Consider the following 25347-nt stretch of genomic DNA (forward strand, 5'->3'; position numbering starts at 1 on the left):
ATCTATATATGTATATATATATACATATATATTTTTATGTGGTGATACATTTTTATTATAATGAAATATAAAATATAGCTAGCTAGATATATAGATAGACATATAGATGTTTTGAGCTATTCATGTTTAAAAATATACATCTACATGTACAGATATAAGATAACAAAATTATATATATATATATATAGAGAGAGAGAGAGAGAGAGATTTTTAAAAATATATATCTCTGTATGTATTGATCTATATCTCTATTGCAATACATATATATATATATATAGAGAGAGAGAGAGAGAGACAGACAGACAGAGAGAGAGAAAATGAAAGACAGAGATATATACACACATATATAGATAGTTTTTTAGGGGATCAGCAAATACACAAATAAGTTATTTCATCAGTTTACTCACCACATTTTGCTGGATCAATCAGCTACACAAAGTTACAAAGTTGGTTTATTTTAGGAACAGATGTTGTGGAATTTGTTTGGTAAACAGATGCACAATCCAAACATACAAAGACAATTAAAAAATGGTGCTGTTATTGTTGTTTAATAACACAATTACATTAAAAAAAAAGAAATATAAGAATGGAACAGTAATACCATTGTATAAAACATTATTACACAACAAACATGATAAGGAGAACATTAAAGATAAATTCTGTACTCAGACACTATCAAATACTCTGAAAACACTAGCAACACACTCAGAACTTTACCAAGCCAGCTAAATGCCATCGGTCAAAAAAAAAAACCCACGTACAGACAGATTGGAAAAAAAAACAATTACTATCATAACATAAACATACCTGAAATAATCCCGCACAATTTGAGCCCTTACGGCATGACCCCGCTGGTTAGCACTCCCCCCCCCCCGGAAGGCCCGTCCAACCCCTGGCTCCTCATCTGGCAATTCCTTTGTGTGGGGAAGCTCTACACGACTCCTTACAGCGATGTTATGGAGAATAGCGCACAGGACCACAATTTTACTCACCATCTCCGGTGAATACATGATGTCGCCACCAGTGCAGTGGAGCACACAAAAACGCCCTTTAAGAACCCCAATCGTGCGCTCCACCGGCTGTCTAGTGGCAGTAAGCGCGGAGTTAAATGCTGACTGTGGTCCTGGCCTGGGTTTGCTGTAAGGAGTCATGAGCCAGGGGGTGCAAGGATATCCACGATCTCCTGTTTTAGAATATGAGAAGAGAAAAAGGAGAAAAGCAAAATTAAAACCAGAAATTATAACAATATGACTGATCAAAAACACCTACAACAACACTCACCCAATAGCCACATGTCTTGGCCTTCCATCATTCTTAATCTTTGCCATATCCCTGATTGTCGAATGACATGTGCATCATGGGAGTTCCCAGGGAACTTAGCATTCAGGGACAGGATCTGGAGGGATGGGCCACAAACAACCATCACATTCAGAGAGCGGAACAGTTTCCTGTTCCTATAGATTTCTTCATTATGTCTTGGTGGAACTATGGCAACATGTGTCCCATCCACAACCCCAATAACGTGCGGGAAGCGACTACCCCCTTCCTGAAATTGTCGCTTCACCACAGCCAGGGCACCAGCATCCAAAGGCATTGATATAAATTGCTTTACTCGTCTGATAAATGCTTGGCTGACACGCCGCAGGACCTTACTGAACTGGCCAGGTCACCAACTACATGCTGGTATGATACAGTGGCCAAAAAATGTAACACAGCAAGGAATTGTGTCAATGCTGGTATTGCTGTAGGATACCTAATGGATTGTTCTAGATAACTCTCTATTATGGAGAGAGTGTCTAGGATCAGATGAGGTGGCAGCCTGTATCTGCGCAAAACTACATCATCAGGCATCCCAAAAAGGGTGACACGGGTTCGGAAAATTGGTGATCTTGCACACCTCCGTTGCCTTGAAGGATGAGGAGCCGGTTGGGGTGGGAGGGCTTCCGCCAGTTGGGGTGGGAGTGCTTCCGCAGGTTGGGCTGGGATTGCTTCCGCATCCACATATACGGACATCACCAACTTCAAATGAAGCTAGGAAACATTAAAACACACCATCCATTAACAACACACATTGTAAAATAAAAAATTATGTGTATGGCAGGTCAAACACTTACTGCAGGAGCATACTCCATATCTTCCTGATGAAAATCCGGAACAAACAAACAAAAATAATTCATTAAACCACATTTACCTACGTACCTACAACATTGTTTTCCATCAATCCAAACAAAATTAAAGAAAGAAAACCAACAAACCTAGAAAATTTAAAAATATAAAAAAAATTATAAAAAAACAATGGAAACGACATGTAACTTACAAACAAAACAAAAACTCCAGCAAAGGAATAACACAACAAACTGCATACTTTGGCACACCAACTTTTGACATTAAAAAAAATAAAAAATCAACGCTAATAGGAGCAAACACACTGTCCCCCCTAGAACACCATCCCACCCACGGACAGACCACTTACCTGCTCTGAAAAGGACCAAACAACTTCAAGAAATGAAATTACACTGGCTACTTTGCCTCAAAAAAACAAAATGGGATAAATCAGAATTTTGCAACCTACAAGAGACAGGACAGGACACTGAGAATAGGAACAAACACACTGTCACCCCTAGAACACCATCCCACCCATGGACAGACCACTTACCTGCTCGGAAAAGGACCAAACAACTTCAAGAAATTAAATTACACTGGCTACTTTGCCTCAAAAATCCAAAATGGGATAAATCAGAATTTTGCAACCTACAAGAGACAGGACAGGACACCGAGAATAGGAACAAACACACTGTCACCCTTAGAACACCATCCCACCCATGGACAGACCACTTACCTGCTCTGAAAAGGACCAAACAACTTCAAGAAATTAAATTACACTGGCTACTTTGCCTCAAAAAAACAAAATGGGATAAATCAGAATTTTGCAACCTACAAGAGACAGGACAGGACACTGATAATAGGAACAAACACACTGTCACCCCTAGAACGGTAACACTGCAAATTACATGTTACACAACTATTAGATACTACATGTATACACAGATACTAACTAAAAATAAAAAAATAAAAAAAAATCCATTACTACCTCCTACACACCCTTTGCTGCTATATACTAACTAATTCTTAAAGTTGATTAAAACACGCCGTCCGCAAAACAACAAATAAAAAACGCAAGCTATAAAACGCACATTAGTATGCAATATACTGCTAAAAAACTCACTCGTAAATATTCTTGCCAACACGTCCGCCTTGTCTGTATTGTCTCATACCATACACCCACGCACACAGGCTGCATGCAAGGCCTTTAAATAGACAGTACTGCAATTACTGAAAAAAAGTGCCTAATTAGCACCTGTGCGAATTACCGCACAGGAAAACACACGCAGCTATAAATCACCAGACAGCTGTGCCAACACACATGCCTCCGGCAACATGGCTACACCTGAGCAAATAGCTGCAGAGTTGGAGATGGTGCAGCAGCAGATGACAGCATTGACATCTCGCAGAATAGCGCTACGGAGTCAGATGCTACAAGCTGCCAGTGGTGCTGTTGAAAGAGCAGGACCCAGTACTGGGGCAACCCCATCTTCTGATACACAGGGGTATGCTGTGAGTCCCCTGCCAGACACAGATACTGGGGAAACTGAGGTAGATTCTGGACTACGATCACAATCCCAAACGACACAACCAGCAAGTGAAGAGGAAGATGGTGAGGAGGTACAGGACGATACCTAACAGGCTACATCCAAAAAACGAAAAAGACAGCCCGCCTTTTCTAAGAGGGAGCTTAGAGTTCTGGTCACACAAGCCATGGACAAAATACATAGAGGCAGCAAAAACATGTGTGCTGCAACCAAAGATCGCATCTGGAGGGACATTACAGATTCTGTAAATGAAGTTGGCTCAATTGTCCGCACCCCACAGGAAGTTAGAAGATGCTAAAGTGTATACTGGCACACAATTTCATGCCCAATTTCTTAAAACAAACTTACCTATATGTGATGTTGCCTATAGCAACCAAATACATAACATGTGTACAAGCAAACAAAACAGGTATTCTTAACTTTTATGTCCCTAACCCCTAATTCTAATCACATATGCAGTTGGGCCGACTTCAAGTCCCGCCTGAAGGGCAAGAGGTCTGCGGAGTGGAATGCCTCGAGGGCAATAGGGGGAGGTCCCACTGCCACTGTGGAGTACACAGATCTTGAGGAGCTGGCGATGGACTGCGTGAGCTACGAGGAGGCGGGTAAGGTGTCTCATATGGAGTTGGACACGGACCTGCATGAAATTGTTAATCTACATGACTTGCCAGGTAAGTTAAGACACTTTTTTTTTTCAAATAAATGTACTGTTTTCCAAGTTCTAACTTTTTCATGTTATTTCTGTCATTTTTTCTCTCATTCTTCTATTTGCTTTTCACATAACACAGCACAGGAAGGTGAGCAGGTAGAGTCAGAAGAGGGTTATCTGGCTGAGGCTGAGGTGGGGGGACCTAGTGAGTCCGCCAGTGTGGGTCACCAGATTCCACCGGTCCAGATTCTAACTGCCCCCCCCCCCCCCACCCAACCCTCTGCTATCCCAGCCATTCTGTCTGAAATTGCCAGTTATGGTGAGAAACTGACACAATTTCAGGACAGGATGATCCGGGAGGTAGGCCAGATACCTGTCCGGCTCACTGAACACATAACCTGTGTTGGGCAAGGTGTAGCTCAACTCTGCCAAGGTCTGGCAGAGATCAGGCAGGGACAAGTCCAACTCGCCTCCTCGTTCCAACAACTTGCCAGCTCTGTTGTGCAAGGGCTCCAGGACATCGCTAGCTGCCTTGCCCACAGTGGCAGGGAGCCAGCCACATCTGCTCCCTCCCCTCCCCCTGCCCAGGAAGAAGATCCCACTGGGCAGGGCCCTCGAAGGTCACTTCGCAGACCGAGCCGTGACCAACAACATCAGGCGGGGCAAAAGAAGAGAAAGTAATGTCTCTCCAGATGCCCCAGCACCCATGTTTGACATGTTGCCTTTATGTATTTTGTTTTTGGCTTGTGTGGCCAGAATGGACAACTCCCTCATGATGAAAGGGGGTTGTTGTATTGTTTTTTATTTTGTAGCCTGCGAGTTATTTTCCTGTACACTTGAGCCATCTTCCTCTTCCTAGCGTGCTGTGTATGTTTGGGTTTGTGTATTTTGGCCAGAATCTACCTGAGTTTTCAAAAAAGTATCCTCTGGCTGGGGGTTCACAACATATTTTTTTGTTATGATTACAAATTGAATTTTGCCAGTAGATGGGGGCACCACAGTACTGGGTTCTGTTATGTAAAATTCACCACTGGCAGCTGTTTTTTGCTATGACCAAATTTTATTTTCATGCTAATTTCTAGCCATGTTGGCATTTTGAATTGCTATAATTTCTTAAGTAAAGCAAAAATTTTAAAAAAATGCTTGTGTGTGTTTTTTTTTAAGGTTATGCACTCTTGAAAAATGTGAACAGTTAATTGCATATTGACATTTGTGGTACAAGGGAACAAACATAGAATATTCTTAAAAACATTGTAAAACCAAATTTAGTAAATTTATGCCTTTCACAACACTTAACTGTGTCAAGAAATAAAAATAACATTTGAAATCAACTTGGGTTACTAGGGGCAACATGCCATAGTATTACAAATGGTCACATGTTCGAAAACTCAGATAAGTGTGTTAGTAAGTAACATTAACTGTAGGCTGCATTATGTGGCTCATGTTGTTTGGTATGTACAAAGAAACATGGCAATGCAGAAAACATGGCATATTGCCATTTAGCTAATGTAGTTTATAAGTTGGTTTATTCACACTTGATGAAAGGTAAAACTTTTAAAAAGTTTAAAAAAACATGCTGTTAACATCAAAGTATTTTCAAAACCAAAATAAAAAAAAGTACATTATTTGTGAGTATGTCAGATTTAGAAATGGTAAATGTTAAATCGGTATGTGTAAAAACAATTGCTGACAACAGTCATTTGTGACTGCAGTGTTTGGCAAGTAATTGCTCAACAGGTGACTTAATTTGCCAATTAATTGCTAAATAGGGCAGACACACTTGTAGCAGTAGTTCGCAAGGGCTGAGTAGCTGCAGACTTAAGGTGTGTACACATGGTAAGATACTTGCTATGCCCGATTTTCACTTTCAATTTCCCTTGAACTCCCTGGAGCCCAGATAGCACAGATTTTGACTAACTTTTCTTGAGATATGGACTATGTGTTGGCTTATGTGAGATGTCATTGACATGTGAGATGAACTAGATAGTACACCGATCTAGCAAGGATTGACTTGCTTGCACAGTCTATCTTTTCTTGCGATGCCGACCTGGCGGGACAGCGCATCGGGATCGCAAGGTGACTTTCACCTTGCGATCTGCACTAACTTTTCTTGCGATTTTGACTATATAGTCGAAATCGAAAGAAAATATATCACCGTGTGTACACACCCTTACTCCTCAGCTGCGTTCAGCTAGCGAACATTTGTTGTGTAGTTATAACCATCTGCTACGCATTTTTGCACATAACACGCCTACTGCCGTTTGCATACTCCCACACTAGCCGCCTACTTTCACGCCCATTTCGTTAGATTGCCAAGCCTCCGCACCGCCTCCGTCACACCCTCTTTTCGGTAGAGTAGTACGTACTGAAAGTCAGTTAGTATTTTTGCACAAGCGTCGTTACGCTGCCTTTGCGCACGCGCAATGTGGAATTTGTGCATGCCCAGTTTGCTAATTTTCGCCGAATGCGATGAACTGCTGCGAACAACTCGGAATGAGGGCCCATGTGCACTGCAGGTGGGGCAAATATTATATGTGTAGAGAATTAGATTTGGGTGGGGTGTGTTCAAACTGAAATCTAAATTGCTGTGTAAAAATAAAGCTGCCAGTATTTACCCTGCACAGAAACAAAATAACCCGCCCAAATCTAAATTTCTCTGCACATGTTATATCTATCACCCCTGCAGTGCACATGGCTTTTGCCCATTAGAGAACAATTTTGCTGCTGCGATCAGGTCTGAATTAGGCCCAGTGTGTGTAACAGAGTGAGAATAATGTCCACAAATACTGGGCAACTTTATTTTTACAGTGCACTTTAGATGTGAGTTTGAACTCAGCCCTCTCACATCTACTATCTCTGCACATGTTACATCTGCCCACCTGCAGTGCAGCCTGGTTTTACTCAGGTGCCCAGTTACTTGCTCCTTTTTGCTTTACTCCAACTTCAGAATCAGTCCCCAAGCGCTTCCATCCCCTTAGTCTGTGCCTAAGAGCAATAAAATAAAAATGTTTCCATTACTTGTAATAGTAAAATATGGGCAGATTCTGAGTCAGACCCAGTGTGGCTGTTTATGTGTGATACCGCAGAAGCCTATTTTACTACTTTATGCAAATACGAAATTCCATAGGGCTAATGTGAGGACCCTTGTTGCTTCAAGTGGGAAGCTGCTCCACCCACTGTGTTTCCGTCCACAGACACAACTGCCATAATTAGTATCTATCTGTGCTGGTCCTAGGCCCAGGCTAGGTGAAAGATATCCACCTGAACCAGGTTTCCGTTCTCTGGGGGTCATTCTGACCCGATCGCACCCTGCGCTTCTTTGCAGCCGCGCGATCGGGTCAAAACTGCCCATGCGCGGTGGCCGCATTGCGCAGGCGCGTCATTGCCTGGTGACGGCCGCCGCCAGGCAGCGACGCCGCTAGCGAAGAAAGCAAGAAGATTGACAGTAGGATGGCGGAACCGGGCGTCAACTCACCGTTTTCGGGGAGTGGTGAGTCCAACGCAGGCGTGTCCAGGCATTTGGAGGGCGGATGTCTGACGTCAATTCCGGGACCTGCATCGCTGGATTGATCACACAAGGTAAGTAACTCTAACCCTGGTCGTCTTTTACAGGAAACTTTTTTCGCAAAGCAGGGCTGCACAAACGTTCGCAGCCCTGCTATGCAGAAATCCACTCCCCCATAGGCGGCGCCTAGTTGATCGCACGAGCAGCAAAAAGTTGCTACGTGCGATCAACTCGAAATGACCCCCTCTGTACACATGACTAGCACAGAGCTTTAGCTACAATATATACCCACGACACCACACTTGCTACCACAAGACAGGACAGTTCCTGCCACAAAATGTACATTACGCACAAAGCAAGTTCCGGAAAAAATCTGTCGTACTGGTGATGGACATATGCATTATATATAATAAAAGGCTAATGCTACTGGTCACCTCCATGGGGGGAATTCAAGTGTCTCTCTCTCTATTCATGAAGCAGTGAAAATAATGGAAAAGTGAGCCAGTGGAGAAGTTGCCTATGGCAACCAGTGTTGAGGTAACATTTCTAAAGTGCATTCTATTAAATTTTACATAGAAGCTGATTGGTTGCCAAGAGCAAATTCTCCACTGGCTCACTTCTCCACACTTTTCACTGCTGCATGAATAGACCCCTAAATGTGTAAATACTAAACTGTAACAGAACATTCATAATTTTTGCTGACTGTTGTCTTGTAATTGTCCATTACTAACTCACTCATCATACAGACATCCATTTCAGCTGTCATAGTTTAAGCCCCAGCTCCTGCATAGTGGGATCAGCAGCGTTACATCTGCAATAATTTATCAGTGTTTTCAAAGCTTTAGCAAGATTACCAACAAAATCTTGCCGCAGCTTTGAAAACAGTTATAAATAAATTCTTACTGCTGCGAGGTGCTTCAGAGGGCAGACAAGAAGGAAGAAATGAGAGCAGACTGTAAATTAATAGCCCCACATTTCCTAATCATCCAACACTGCAAGCAGGGCTTAAAGGAGGTGGGGGAACTCATCTCCCCCACGACCTCTGCCCCTTAGCGCGCCAAGGGCGCTCCTGATGCAAAAGGGGTGTGGCCTCACAAGGAAGGGGCGTGGTCACACAAAAGTACCCCCAATTCAAAATAATGCCTTACAGTAGCACAATCTTATTCACATTGCCCGCCCCACATACTAGTGCCCTTTCCACACCCAGTGCCCACAATAGCAGAACCACTTATACACACAATGCCCACAGCAGTACCCCCCCCCCCCCAATTTTAGATTCGATTCACAATATAGCAGTATATGTTGAACAACCTTTGCTCACCTCTCTTATGTTTTCCATGTGTCCCTTCTGCTTTCTTGTTTCCTTTGTATGTCACTCTCTTCATGTGTCCATGTCCATATCTTCATCGTAGGTATCCCATACTCCCTATATGCTCTCCTTTGTGTCTGATCATTTGAATCTTTCTCTACTTTACTTACCCCCTACACCTCTAACTCCCTGTGCCTCACTCCCTCATCTCACCCCCTGTACCTCTCACTCCCTGCGACCCTTTCAGCCTCTGCTACTATCTCACCCTGGCGCCTCTCACTCCCCCATCTCACCCCCTGCTCCTCTCACTACCCCATCTCACCCCCTGTTCCTCTTACTCCCCCTATCTTACCCTGGCGCCTCTCACTCCCACATCTCACCTCCTGCTCCTCTCACTCCCCCATCACACCCTCTATACCTCTCACTCACTCCCCATCTCACACCCTGTTTCTCTCACTCCCCCATCTCATCCTGGCACCTCTCAATCCCCCATCTCACCCCGGTACCTCTCATTCCCCCATATCACTGCCTGCTCCTCTCACTCCACTATCTCATCCCCTGCTCCTCTAACTCCCCCATCTCACCCTGGTACCTCTCATTCACCCATACCACTGCCTGCTCCTCTCACTCCCCCATCTCATCCCCTGCTCCTCTCACTCCCCCCATCTCACCCTGGTACCTCTCATTCCCCCATATCACTGCCTGCTCCTCTCACTCCACTATCTCATCCCCTGCTCCTCTAACTCCCCCATCTCACCCTGGTACCTCTCATTCACCCATACCACTGCCTGCTCCTCTCACTCCCCCATCTCATCCCCTGCTCCTCTCACTCCCCCATCTCACCCTGGTACCTCTCATTCCCCCATATCACTGCCTGCTCCTCTCACTCCACTATCTCATCCCCTGCTCCTCTAACTCCCCCATCTCACCCTGGTACCTCTCATTCACCCATACCACTGCCTGCTCCTCTCACTCCCCCATCTCATCCCCTGCTCCTCTCACTCCCCCATCTCACCCTGGTACCTCTCATTCACCCATACCACTGCCTGCTCCTCTCACTCCCCCATCTCATCCCCTGCTCCTCTCACTCCCCCATCTCACCCTGGTACCTCTCATTCCCCCATATCACTGCCTGCTCCTCTCACTCCCCCATCTCATCCCCTGCTCCTCTCACTCCCCCATCTCATCCCCTGCTCCTCTCACTCCCCCATCTCATCCCCTGCTCCTCTCACTCCCCCATCTCATCCCCTGCTTCTCTCACCCCCTCCCCATCTCATCCCCTGCTTCTCTCACCCCCTCCCCATCTCATCCCTTGCTTCTTTCACCCCCTCCCCATCTCATCCCTTGCTTCTTTCACCCCCTCCCCATCTCAACCCCTGTTCTTTAACCCCCTCCCCATCTCACCTCCTGTTCTTTAACCCCCTCCCCATCTCACCCCCTGCTTCTTTCACCCACTACCCATCTCACCCCCTGTTTCTTTCACCCCCTCCCCATCTCACCCCCTGCTTCTTTCACCCCCTTCCCATCTCACCCCCTGCTTCTTTCACCCCCTCCCCATCTCACCCCCTGCTTCTTTCACCCACTACCCATCTCACCCCCTGCTTCTTTCACCCCCTTCCCATCTCACCCCCTGCTCCTTTCACCCACTACCCATCTCACCCCCTGCTTCTTTCACCCCCTCCCCATCTCACCCCCTGCTTCTTTCACCCCCTCCCCATCTCACCCCCTGCTTCTTTCACCCCCTTCCCATCTCACCCCCTGCTTCTTTCACCCCCTTCCCATCTCACCCCCTGCTTCTTTCACCCCCTTCCCATCTCACCCCCTGCTTCTTTCACCCCCTCCCCATCTCACCCCCTGCTTCTTTCACCCCCTCCCCATCTCACCCCCTGCTTCTTTCACCCCCTCCCCATCTCACCCCCTGCTTCTCTCACCCCCTGCGTCCTGAAAGCCTGGACTCTGGAGCACCAGGTTTCCTGCATCAGTGGCCTGGACCATCAGGTCCTGGTTGCGGTGTAAAGATGGCAGCGGCCGCCAGATAGTCCTGGCTCACAAACCGGCTGCTACTCAAAAGAAGCGAGGCCGCACTTTGAATTTGGCGCCGATTGTGCACTATTCATGGCTCTCAGACAGACAGCTAATCAGAAGCTACCGGTGTGCAAGCCGTGATCGGCTCACACCAGATTTTGAAATAGCCGCTCCTTATTTTGATTGGTGCTGCAGCCGTTCCGCGAGCCGAAATTGGCTGGCGGCCGCTGCCAACTTTATAATGCAGCTGGGACCTGATGCTGTGGCCAGGTGGAAGCGGAACTGCAATTAGAGGTGACGGAACGCAGTTCTGCCCCGTTCTAGCCCACTTTAACCACTGATCCCGAGGCACTGTACACAGTTGAGAACCACTACCCTAGTCACTGCTGCCCCCAACACACACTTTATATCAGTTTTGTTTAATTTGTTAGCTAAGCAGAGCCATAACCTGACCTAACACACCCGAATCCACCATTCCTTCATTAATACCTTAGCAGCACCCACATCCCTCATTCATTAAAAACACCCCAAAGCACCCACACCCTCATTCGTTAATAAAATCCCCAGAGCACCCAATACCCTCATTCACTAATAACACCCCTAGAAATCCTAAATGACTACAAACAACATACCTCCCCCCCCCCCCACACACACACACACACACACACACACACCAAAAACCCCCATAAAAAACCCTAAACCCCGGAATACTATATAGAGATATGTGAAATAAGTAGACCACCACCACCCCCATCCCTCCCTTCAGCATTCACTCACTGTTGTTGACCTATGGGCTGCTGTGTGCTCTGTGTGCACCTCCCACAGCCAGAACAGAGTGGGTGCATGTGCGTGTAAGGTAGGGGCTGGCTTAGTACTCCTATCTGCGATGCCTGTGTGTGTACAGCTCTGCTATACATGCGTTCGCACACTTGTAAAGTTAAAATACACTCCCCCTGTAGGTGGTGACTATCTGTTTGCAGCAGTGCAAAAATCGCTTGCTAGCGATCAGGTCTGAATTAGGCCCATGGTGTTGCCTATTAGCTAACAAATTTGTATGCCTAATTCAGACCGGATCGCTAGCAGGAGATTTTTGCACTGCTGCGATCAGATAGTCGCTGCCTACAGGGGGAGTGTATTTTAGCTTTGCAAGTGTGGGAACGCATGTGTAGCAGAACTGTACAAACAGATTTCTGCAGTATCTGCACAGCTCGGGACTTACTGCGATCACATCAGCCTATCTGGGTCCGGAATTGACGTCAGGAACCCTCCCTGCAAATGGATGGACACACCTGCATTTTTCCAGACACTCCCTGAAAATGGTCAATTGCCACCCACAAACGCCTTCTTCCCTTCAATCTCCTTGCGAATGCCCATGCGAATGGATCCTTCACACAAACCCATCACTGAGCGGCTATCCGCTTTGTACCCGTGCAATGTGCCTGCGCATTGCGGTGCATGCGCAGTTTAGACCTGATTTCCCGCTGTACAAAAACGCAGCCTAGCAATCAGGTCTGAATTACCCCCTATATGTTGTTATTATCTGACGTCAAATTCTCTGTTTCTATGTTTAATACACAAATGACTAACACCAGACTAATATACTTTTATACTCTTTGACTTAGGCAGCCATCCTTCCCCATTTCCCCTGCTGCTAGATGTGCTCACCAATACTCTGTTGTTGCCAAGATAGTTGTACTTATTATAATGGATAGTCAAGAATCATACAGTATAACTGAGGAATACGTTTGACTAGCAAGAACCACTGTTAAGTGAAGGCAAGATCGAGCCATACTAGATTTCAATGGCTGTAGCATATGAGGGCTAATTCAATTGTACACAATGGGTGTCAATTCCACCTGTTTAGACTAGTGATGTGCACCGGATATTTTTCGGGTTTTGTGTTTTGGTTTTGGATTCGGTTCCGCGGCCGTGTTTTGGATTCGGACGCGTTTTGGCAAAACCTCACCGAAATTTTTTTGTCGGATTCGTGTGTGTTTTGGATTCGGGTGTTTTTTTTCAAAAAACCCTAATTAACAGCTTAAATCATAGAATTTGGGGGTCATTTTGATCCCATAGTATTATTAACCTCAATAACCATAATTTCCACTCATTTCTAGTCTATTCTGAACACCTCACAATATTATTTTTAGTCCTAAAATTTGCACCGAGGTCGCTGGATGGCTAAGCTAAGCGACACAAGTGGCCGACACAAACACCTGGCCCATCTAGGAGTGGCACTGCAGTGTCAGGCAGGATGGCACTTCAAAAAAACAGTCCCCAAACAACACATGATGCAAAGAAAAAAAGAGACGCACCAAGGTAGCTGTGTGACTAAGCTAAGCGACACAAGTGGCCGACACAAACACCTGGCCCATCTAAGAGTGGCACTGCAGTGTCAGACAGGATGGCACTTCAAAAAAATAGTCCCCAAACAGCACATGATGCAAAGAAAAAAAGAGGCGCACCAAGGTCACTGTGTGACTAAGCTAAGCGACACAAGTGGCCGACACAAACACCTGGCCCATCTAGGAGTGGCACTGCAGTGTCAGGCAGGATGGCACTTCAAAAAAATTGTCCCCAAACAGCACATGATGCAAAGAAAAAAAGAGGCGCACCAAGGTCGCTGTGTGACTAAGCTAAGCGACACAAGTGGCCGACACAAACACCTGGCCCATCTAGGAGTGGCACTGCAGTGTCAGGCAGGATGGCACTTCTAAAAAATAGTCCCCAAACAGCACATGATGCAAAGAAAAAAAGAGGCGCACCAAGGTCGCTGTGTGACTAAGCTAAGCGACACAAGTGGCCGACACAAACACCTGGCCCATCTAGGAGTGGCACTGCAGTGTCAGGCAGGATGGCACTTCAAAAAAATTGTCCCCAAACAGCACATGATGCAAAGAAAAAAAGAGGCGCACCAAGGTCGCTGTGTGACTAAGCTAAGCGACACAAGTGGCCGACACAAACACCTGGCCCATCTAGGAGTGGCACTGCAGTGTCAGGCAGGATGGCACTTCAAAAAAATTGTCCCCAGGCTGGGCGTGGCTTGCAGCCTGAGGGAACGGAGGTGTATTGAGTGAGCTCCTGCTGAAAGCCTCCATTTATCAAAGAAATCAGCAGTGTTGAGACTGCTAATGCCCAACTGTCACATCCCTAACCCAGGGCAATCAGAGTGAGGAAGCTGCGGAGCCGGGGAGCAGGTATTTACATGCTCCTGCGGGTTGCGGCCCTCATCTCCCATAGAAGCCGGGGCCTCGATTTTATACCCCCACCAGACGGACGAGACGGAACTACAAGAGCCGCGCGGCGCTCGGCACCCTGGTTACCTACGCTATCCGTCCTCCCCGGGGACCCGCTCCGAGAACTGAAAATATCACTCACAGGCCCCTGCGGCCGGGCGCTAGGCGGAGCCGTGAAGTGTCCGGGGGGATCTGGTGACGGCGGCCATATTGGAGGAGGCGAGGAGGGCCGCACGGACGCGGTGAACGGCCGGACGGCGCACATCACACTAGCCAGCCGAGTGCGTCCCTCGGTGGGGCTGGAGGAGGACTGCACTTCACCCCGGGTCCCCTAAGCCAACTTGCCTGCCGGTCCGGACCGGCTGCAGATTGACGGCGGCGGCCATCTTGAAAGAGTGCCAGCGCCGACCCCGGGGACGGGGACCCGTCCGCCAGCTGTCTGTTCCTTCCATCAGACCCCCCCCCCCCCCCCCCCCTGCAACTGCCTGGAGACTCCCCCGACGTCCCGGCCCTACTCACCACCCCGGAGGGTGACGACTTGCGACCAGTGTGTCCGCCAGGAGAGACGCGCGGCGGCCATCTTGCTGAACTCTCCTGCGACCCCCTTCCAACCTCGCCACCACTGCTGAAGGAGCCAGTGACAGAGGGAGACGGGAGCCGCACTGTCACTACCACAACTCGTCGACGGTGCGGTGAGGAACTCTCCCCTCTGCCCGCCTGTCCGGTCCATTACTCTTCTCTGCCCGCGGACTCGTGGGGCCTCCCGCGGGGACCTGAAGCCCGCCACCGCCACCGCACAGAGAACCAGAGGAGCCTGCGGCCGGGATTGCAGGCCCTCCCCTTTCCAGCCAGGGGACCATTATTTAAACTCTAGCCTGCAGCAGCTACCCACTTCCAGCCCCCGCCTGGTTCACCGGTCACCCGGGCGCACCGTGGCGGCGACAACTGACCCTGCACCATCTCCCCCGATGTCCCTCTGGGACTGGATACTGCTTGTGGGTGGCCCCGCTTAGTCTGCGACCAACAATCCTACGGGGTAACCTGAATAAGGGTGCCGCATCTCACCCCTCTGATGCGACACGAGTCCTGACGGCCATTTCCCCCCCCCCCCTGCCGCTACGAGCTACCCTCTGGAGCATTGTGATTCAGCAGAGAACACCACGCAGCTGGCTGAAAATCTACAAACCCTGACGGTAGTTCTCATATCTTACAAATACAGCCCCACTATGTAGTTATTGCTACAACTCATCTACTACGAGCCCTCCCTTTCACTAGGAGGTCGCCCCAACACAAGGCGCCCGTACCTCCCCCCCACCTACTGCTAGTCCACCTTCAGCCACAACCCGCGGGGCACTGTTCTACCCCTTGTGATCCTTATTCTACACTACTACTGATGGACCTCATGCCCCACTGAACATACCATAATCTAGCCCTCCAGTGGTTAGCCCTCAGGCCTTATCGCTTGCACATCTCCACAAGCTGCTCCAACACTTTCTCTAACCCATACTGACTCAATCTAACAGACTGCCACCATGTCTAAATCCGCCGCCTCCATTAGAAAGCGGGCAGGGACGGACATAACCCAGCACTTCACCAGAGCCGACAAAAACGACAAATCATCCTCGCTCTCTGGACCCCCCTCCCCTAGCCTTTCGGTGTCCGACAAGGAAGACTCATCTTCATCCCCCGCTCTTTCAACCAAAGAGGACATCCTAGCTCTGAAATCGCTCATCATGGATTTCAAGGAATCACTGGAGTCCAAACTAGACAACGTGGTTGCCTCCATTAGGTCGGATATTACGTCCCTATCCTCTAGGACCTCCAAACTTGAATCCCGTCAGGACACTCTACACAAAGAGCAGAGCGAGACCGTTAGAGACATCGACCACCTCATCCGGGACATCTCTGAACTACGCGACAAGAACGAGGACCTGGAGAATCGCGAGAGAAGAAACAATCTCCGCATACGGAATGTCCCGGAATCCGTCCTCCCTGCGAACCTCGAAACATACCTACACAAACTATTCTCCACCGTGGTTCCGACTCTAGGCTCCCGTGAACTGCCGCTAGAAAGGGCCCATAGAGCTCTCCGGCCCAAACCACGTGAAGGTGATCCCCCCCAGAGATGTAATCTTACGCTTTCTTAACTTTAAAGATAAAGAACTGGTACTTAATCCTACCCGGAGTAAGCCATACATCCTATTCGAAAATACTAGGTTGCAATTCTTCCAGGACCTGGCCCCCTCCACGCTGCTCAAAAGGAGAGAGCTAAAAGATCTGACCTCCGCGCTCCGCACGCGCGGAATTCGATATCGCTGGGGGTTCCCCTTCAAGCTGCTGATTGACTTCAACGGAAAAACTCTTATCGTCAGGGACCCCAGAGAGGGTAGAGACTTCTTGTCACACCTAGAGGACTCCGACTCTGTACTGGTGGCAACCCCTACCCACCAGGCGACCTAACTATCCTCACTTCGAATGCCACCTACACCTTTTGCTTCATAGAATCATCCTGGCCAACCCGTGTAAAATGTTCCCCCCCTTTTTTTTTTTTGTGTTGATTCTCAGACCCACTTGATCAGTTGACGTTTATTGCATATAATATATATTGGTTGTTATTATGCGGGGGGGAGAGGGTATATATAGTAACCATCTAGCCCTTCCACAATGCTTAATGCAACGGAATGCTTCCGAATGTGCTGCGAGACCCCTCCGCCTTGTTATCATACTCACTATTTTTAAGTCAACGCCCTGGTCATACTAGATACACCTGGGAATATGACTCGGAACATCCCCATAGGGAGTGAACCGACCTTTGAAGAAAATACGTTGGAGCATATAGGATACTGGCTGATGTCCACGACTCTGCCTTGTTTGCTCTGCTTTTATTTAAACAATGTTACCGTTATGTTATTTACTGCTTATACGTTTGTTCTACATTACCTCTCTTTGATGCTTTTTCCCCTAAGGCCAATGTTAGCACACTCTTTGACTATTCCACCACTGGAGGGCCATGATCCCTCATCCACTCCATATAACACACGAGTTCATGTTGCCGAACTCCTACTTGTAAACACACTCCCCCCCACCCTACCTCCTTGGAGGGAGTACGGTTATCACCCGGTGCTTCCCCACCTTGGACCAACCGGTCCTAATTTTTGTGCTGGTTCCTCCTCGCTGGTCGTGAGGTTCCTCAGCACGGACCCTTCCCCCCTTTTTTTTTTTTTTGCTTTTGCCCTCTCCTGGTCTACCACCGCCAACTCCCCTTTTTTTTTTTTTTTTTTTTTCTCTCCTTCTTCTTCTCCCCTTCTCTTTCACTTCCTCCTCTTAATCACAACTCACAATGCCTCTGCTGATAGCATCTTTGAACGTCAAGGGCCTCAATACCCCCCAGAAACGCTCCTCCCTATTCCGATCCCTTCGCACCCTTAAGGCGGGCATAGTATTTATCCAGGAGACTCACTTCAAATCCCAGTCACACCCTGCCCTCACCTCTAAACGATTCCCGATGGCTTTCTACTCCTCGAGCCAATCCAAACACAATGGAGTGGCCATTTTAGTAAACTCTAAAACCCCGTTTGTGTTGGGTTCCTCACATACGGATAAAGACAGGCGGTTCATCATTTTAACGGGTAGGCTTGGACACTTAGAATGCACAATAGCCACTGTCTACGCCCCTAATTCTGGACAAGCGTCCTTCTTCAACTCCTTCTTCTCCACATTATCCAAAGTCAGAAAAGGCTACTTAATAATAGGTGGAGATTTTAATACTGCCCCGGATTCTCAATTAGATAAATCCTCTCCCCAGTCACGTCTACACCGTGACCCCTCATCTCGAGCTTTAAATAAACACACGCGGGAATCCGGTCTCATTGATGTTTGGCGGGCCCTCAACCCCACATCCAAGGATTACACCTTCTTCTCGTGTCCACACCAATCTTACTCCCGTATCGACCTCTTTTTTTGCAGTACCCAGGCCTCCAAGCACATATCCGACTCATCCATCATCACCAACCCGTGGTCAGATCACTCCATCGTCACCGCCACCTTTGATTTCCTTGACACCCCGACATCCCGACCTGCCTGGCGTTTAAATGAGACGCTGCTGAAAATTCCTCAATTCCGGGAAAAACTCAGACTTGCCCTTGCAGACTACTTTACTTTAAACATCACTGACTCCTCTTGCACCCCATTGATATGGGAGGCGCACAAGGCCGTCATCAGAGGTCACATCATTAGTTACGCCTCACACAGGAACAAGGAACATAAACAAAAACTGTCCTCCCTTACAGAAGAGGTCCACAACCTGGAAACCCAACACAAACGGCGGCCCTCTCGTCCTCTTTATACACAACTTACCACTGCCAGAGCGGCCTTGAACGCTTTGTTGGCCGAAAAAACTGAGCACTCACTCCGCTGGCTGAAACAAAGATTTTATGAAAAGAGCAACAAAGCTGACACTTTATTGGCCAGCAGACTGAGGGCTCGGAAAGCGCAATCCGCCATCTCAGCGATCAAAGATGACAAGGGCTCACTCCAATATAACCCCTCCACTATCAACTCCCTTTTTAAAGCTTATTATGAGCGACTTTATAATCTCCCAGATAGATCGCCCACTCCCGACCAGACCTACCCGCCTGCTTCCGACTACCTGACATCGTGTGATCTGCCCCGCTTAGATCCAGAGACCTCATCGGGCTTGGACAGGCCTATCTCAGAGGAAGAAATTGCCTTCGCTATTAAATTTCAGAAACCGTCTAAAGCTCCTGGCCCAGACGGCTTTCCTATGTCATACTACAAAACCTTTCAATCTTCATTACTTTCCCATCTCACGAAGGTATTTAATCTAATACTAGAGGGCTCCCCCTTCCACTCTCAAACCACCAAGGCTACTATCACTGTAATTCCGAAACCAAATAAAGACCTCCAACTAATTACTAACTACCGTCCCATTTCACTTTTGAACACAGACCTCAAAATTTTTGCCAAAGTCTTAGCTAACAGGCTCAACCCTATTCTCCCCTCCCTGATTCATCCAGACCAGGTGGGCTTTGTCCCGTCCAGGCAAGCGCTTGACAACACCAGACGCACGATTGACGTTATTCACTATATTAACCTCCACAAGATCCCATCCCTGGCGCTTGCTCTGGACGCGGAGAAGGCCTTCGATAGGGTTTCCTGGCCCTTCATGCTGCAAACCCTGCAACACTTTGGCTTTCGCGGTAAATTCCTACAGGCTATACAAGCTTTGTACCACAACCCCTCGGCCTCAGTACACACAAATGGCCTACTATCTGATCCCTTTACGATCTCCAATGGAACCAGACAAGGATGCCCGCTATCCCCCCTCATCTTCGCACTGATAATCGAACCCCTCGCGTGCCACATCAGAGCCAACCCAGATATCTCTGGGATCACTGTTAACCGCACTCACTACACTGTCTCCCTATTCGCTGATGACATACTCCTCACACTAACGAACCCGACCATCTCCCTTCCCAATCTATTTCGAGAGCTGTCTATATACGGCAATCTCTCGGGATATAAAATCAATCAGTCAAAATCCGAGGCCCTTTCCTTACACATCCCCAAGCGCACCAAGACTCTGTTACAAGCAAACTTCGAATTTTCATGGCGTAAACACTCACTTAAATACTTAGGAGTCTTCATAACCAAATCATACAACTCTCTCTACCGAGCTAACTACCCCCCACTCATAACCTCAATTTTCAAGGACATCCGCCAATGGGAATCTTATTACCTCTCTTGGATTGGACGTATTAACGCCATAAAAATGAATGTACTCCCCAAACTCCTGTACTTATTCCAAACGCTTCCAATTCAGATCCCCTCGCACACCCTCCGCTCTCTCCAATCCTCGCTAGGTGATTTCATTTGGAACCATACAAAACCTCGACTCCGACGGGAAATCCTGGCCAAGCACTCTCAGCTGGGTGGCCTAGGCCTCCCCATCCTTCAACGCTATTTTGCTGCGACTAAACTGAGCCAATTGGTTGCTTGGCACGCTCCGAGGGGCACTAAGCGATGGGTCGACTTGGAGAGCGACTTAATTGGCGTTCCCTCGGTCTCCCATCTACCTTGGGTTCACCGCAAAAGCTACCCCCAACCTAGCCTCCCTACACCTACTGTAGCGGTCACGCTCGGAAACTGGGAGATCCTGAGCAAAAAATTAAAACTGCCTATTTACCCCTCCCCCCTAACCCCTATTTGGAACAATTCAGCATTCCCCCCAGGCTTATCCTCAGCAATGGCCCGTCCTTGGATCTCTGCTGGTGTCGCTAGAATCCACCACTTTACAGGAACCCACGCTATCAGATCTTTCTCTGATCTACAGACTACATATGGCCTGCCCAACTCCCTACACTACCAATACCTACAAATACGGCACTACATCTCCTCTCTGCACCTTCCATTCCCACTTCCAATCCCTTCCTCTTTCGAAAGGCTTTGCCTGTATAACCCTACTGACAGAGGAGTCATCTCTCTTCTCTACAAAACCATCTTGTCCCCGGAAACCCCCGCCCTTGAACCTCACGAACAGGCCTGGGAAACAGACTTGGGACGACAATTCGAGGCCGAGGAGTGGGAAACTGTCCGGGCCACGGTCTCGAAGTGCTCCATCAGCGTGGCCATCCGTGAGAACTCGTTTAAAATATGTACAAGGTGGTATTTGGTCCCAGACCGCCTACATAAAATGTTCCCTGGCACTTCAAACCTTTGCTGGAGAAACTGTGGTCAGGTGGGCACGTTTTTCCACACATGGTGGTCCTGCCCAGTGATCACACGTTACTGGACCATGGTCCGTGCCCTGCTTGCCCAGTTACTAGATCTCCCGCAGCCTCTCTCACCCAACCATCTTCTCCTCTGTGCCCCCGTGGATCAGGTGCCCAGAGACTCAAATAAACTGATCCTCCATATCTCCTGTGCAGCTAAATACCAAATAGCACGCAACTGGAAAGCACCAGACGCTCCCAACCGCCAGGCACTAACAAATAGGATTTAGTTCATCGCACAAATGGAATACATCACCAGTCTCCAACACAACACACTCCAAAAATTCCATTCCACTTGGCTTCCCTGGTACAGATATAAAAATTCACCCCTTCCAGGACTTAGCTAGACTGTAACTCATATTGGGCGCATTTGATGCCCCCCCCCCCCCACACACACACACACACACACACACACACACACACACACACACACACACACAAATCCCCCCCCTCTTCTTTTTTTTTTTTTTTTTTTTCTTTTCTTTCTCTCTCTCCTCTTTTCTTTCTCTTCTCTCTCTCACACCTTTCTTTCCTTCTCCTTCTCCCTGTTCCCTATCACCCGGGCCCCTGGCTCGTCGGCGTTCTCTCTCTGCTTTCCACCTCTCCTAACTTCCTTTTATCTCCCCAACAACCTCCTTTTCTCATTTTGACTAGATCTCCTAATGTGACGGTTACACTAATTGGAGACACACTTTTTTTTTTTTTTCTTTTGAGATTTTCTCTCATCTGATTACAAATGAATCTCTATTGTCATTACATTCTTCATGACGAGTCTCGAGAAATTTGATTCATGACACATTTATTGTATCGTTGTTCGCTTTATTACCGAATGTTGTTAACGCTGTTTATTTCTCATAATAAAACTTTATGATTGAAAAAAAAAAAAAAATTGTCCCCAAACAGCTCATGATGCAAAGAAAAAAAGAGGTGCACCAAGGTCGCTGTGTGACTAAGCTAAGCGACACAAGTGGCCGACACAAACACCTGGCCCATCTAGGAGTTTCACTGCAGTGTCAGGCAGGATGGCACTTCTAAAAAATTGTCCCCAAACAGCACATGATGCAAAGAAAAAAAGAGGCGCACCAAGGTTGCTGTGTGACTAAGCTAGTATACTTGACGACACAGAGGTAGGTAGAGCAGTGGCCTTCCGTACCGTACTGCTATATATACTGGTGATCACTGTGTCAGCAAACTGCAAAACTAAAATGCACCACAGGTATAGAATGTAGATGGATAGTATACTTAATGACGACACAGAGGTAGGTACAGCAGTGGCCTTCCGTACCGTACTGCTATATATACTGGTGGTCACTGTGTCAGCAAACTGCAAAACTAAAATGCACCACAGGTATAGAATGTAGATGGATAGTATACTTAATGACGACACAGAGGTAGGTACAGCAGTGGCCTTCCGTACCGTACTGCTATATATAGTATACTGGTGGTCACTGTGTCAGCAAACTGCAAAACTAAAATGCACCACAGGTATAGAATGTAGATGGATAGTATACTTAATGACGACACAGAGGTAGGTACAGCAGTGGCCTTCCCAGTGCCGGTGCAAGGTCTCTCTGCACCCTAGGCAAAGCTTCAACCTGGTGCCCCCTAACCTGCAACTCTACTGCAGGAGGTGCGTCAGGGCTATGAGGAGCCGCCATGGGGGTGCCCCTTGGGAGCCATAATTACATCCGCCCCCTATGTGCCTTCACGTGACTTGATGTTACACGTGTCAGCATGGAGGAAGCGCTGAGGCACTATGTGGTACAGCCTGATAGTGGTGGCTGCACCTGATTAGACCCGCAGCAGCAGGCAGCACAGTGTAAAAAGAGAAGGATGCATGCAGAGCTATCCTTCAGTTTTTTGCTAGATCAATTCAGTGGCGCCCTCCAGGGGCTGGCGCCCCTAGGCATCCGCCTAAAGCTGCCTAATGGTAGAGCCAGCCCTGCTCCTACTATATATACTGCGCACAACAACTAAAATGCACTACAGGTATGGATGGATAGTATACTTGACGACACAGAGGTAGGTAGAGCAGTGGCCTACTGTACAGTACTGCTATATATTATATACTGGTGGTCAGCAAAATTATGCACTGTACTCCTACTATATATACTGCGCACAACAACTAAAATGCACCACCGGTATGGATGGATAGTATACTTGACGACACAGAGGTAGGTAGAGCAGTGGCCTACTGTACCGTACTGCTATATATTATATACTAATGGTCAGCAAAATTCTGCACTGTCCTCCTACTATATATACTGCGCACAACTAAAATGCACCACAGGTATGGATGGATAGTATACTTGACGACACAGAGGTAGGTAGAGCAGTGGACTACTGTACCGTACTGCTATATATTATATACTGGTGGTCAGCAAAATTATGCACTGTACTCCTACTATATATACTGCGCACAACTAAAATGCACCACAGGTATGGATGGATAGTATACTTGACGACACAGAGGTAGGTAGAGCAGTGGCCTACTGTACCGTACTGCTATATATTATATACTAATGGTCAGCAAAATATTGCACTGTACTCCTACTATATATACTGCGCACAACTAAAATGCACCACAGGTATGGATGGATAGTATACTTGACGACACAGAGGTAGGTAGAGCAGTGGCCTACTGTACCGTACTGCTATATATTATATACTAATGGTCAGCAAAATTATGCACTGTACTCCTACTATATATACTGCGCACAACTAAAATGCACCACAGGTATGGATGGATAGTATACTTGATGACACAGAGTTAGGTAGAGCAGTGGCCTACTGTACCATACTGCTATATATTATATTCTGGTGGTCAGCAAAATTATGCACTGTACTCCTATTAAATATACTGCGCACAACTAAAATGCACCACAGGTATGGATGGATAGTATACTTGATGACACAGAGGTAGGTAGAGCAGTGTCCTACTGTACCGTACTGCTATATATTATATACTGGTGGTCAGCAAAATTATGCACTGTACTCCTACTATATATACTGCGCACAACAACTAAAATGCACCACAGGTATGGATGGATAGTATACTTGACGATACAGAGGTAGGTAGAGCAGTGGCCTACTGTACCGTACTGCTATATATTATATACTGGTGGTCAGCAAAATTCTGCAATGTCCTCCTACTATATATACTGCGCACAACTAAAATGCCCCACAGGTATGGATGGATAGTATACTTGATGACACAGAGGTAGGTAGAGCAGTGGACTACTGTACCGTACTGCTATATATTATATACTGGTGGTCAGCAAAATTATGCACTGTACTCCTACTATATATACTGCGCACAACTAAAATGTACCACAGGTATGGATGGATAGTATACTTGACGACACAGAGGTAGGTAGAGCAGTGGCCTACTGTACCGTACTGCTATGTACCGTACTGCTATATATTATATACTGGTGGTCAGCAAAATTCTGCACTGTCCTCCTACTCAGGGCCGGTGCAAGGTCTCTCTGCACCCTAGGCAAAGCTTCAACCTGGTGCCCCCTAACCTGCAACTCTACTGCAGGAGGTGCGTCAGGGCTATGAGGAGCCGCCATGGGGGTGCCCCTCGGGAGCCATAATTACATCTGCCCCCTATGTGCCTTCACGTGACTTGATGTTACACGTGTCAGCATGGAGGAAGCGCTGAGGCACTATGTGGTACAGCCTGATAGTGGTGGCTGCACCTGATTAGACCCGCAGCAGCAGGCAGCACAGTGTAAAAAGAGAAGGACGCATGCAGAGCTATCCTTCAATTTTTTGCTAGATCAATTCAGTGGCGCCCTTAGGCATCCGCCTAAAGCTGCCTAATGGTAGAGCCGGCCCTGGGCCTTCCGTACCGTACTGCTATATATACTGGTGGTCACTGTGTCAGGAAACTGCAAAACTAAAATGCACCACAGGTATAGAATGTAGATGGATAGTATACTTAATGACGACACAGAGGTAGGTACAGCAGTGGCCTACTGTACCGTAATGCTATATATTATATTATATACTGGTGGTCACTGGTCAGCAAAACTCTGCACTGTACTCCTCCTATATAATATTAATTATTCTGGTGGTCCCCAGTCCCCACAATAAAGCAGCACACTGAGCACAGATATGGAGTGTTTTTCAGGCAGACAACGTATACTGGTGGTCACTGTCAGCAAAACTCTGCAC

This window comes from Pseudophryne corroboree, chromosome 3, assembly GCF_028390025.1.
Source record: "Pseudophryne corroboree isolate aPseCor3 chromosome 3, aPseCor3.hap2, whole genome shotgun sequence".
Taxonomy (NCBI): domain Eukaryota; kingdom Metazoa; phylum Chordata; class Amphibia; order Anura; family Myobatrachidae; genus Pseudophryne; species Pseudophryne corroboree.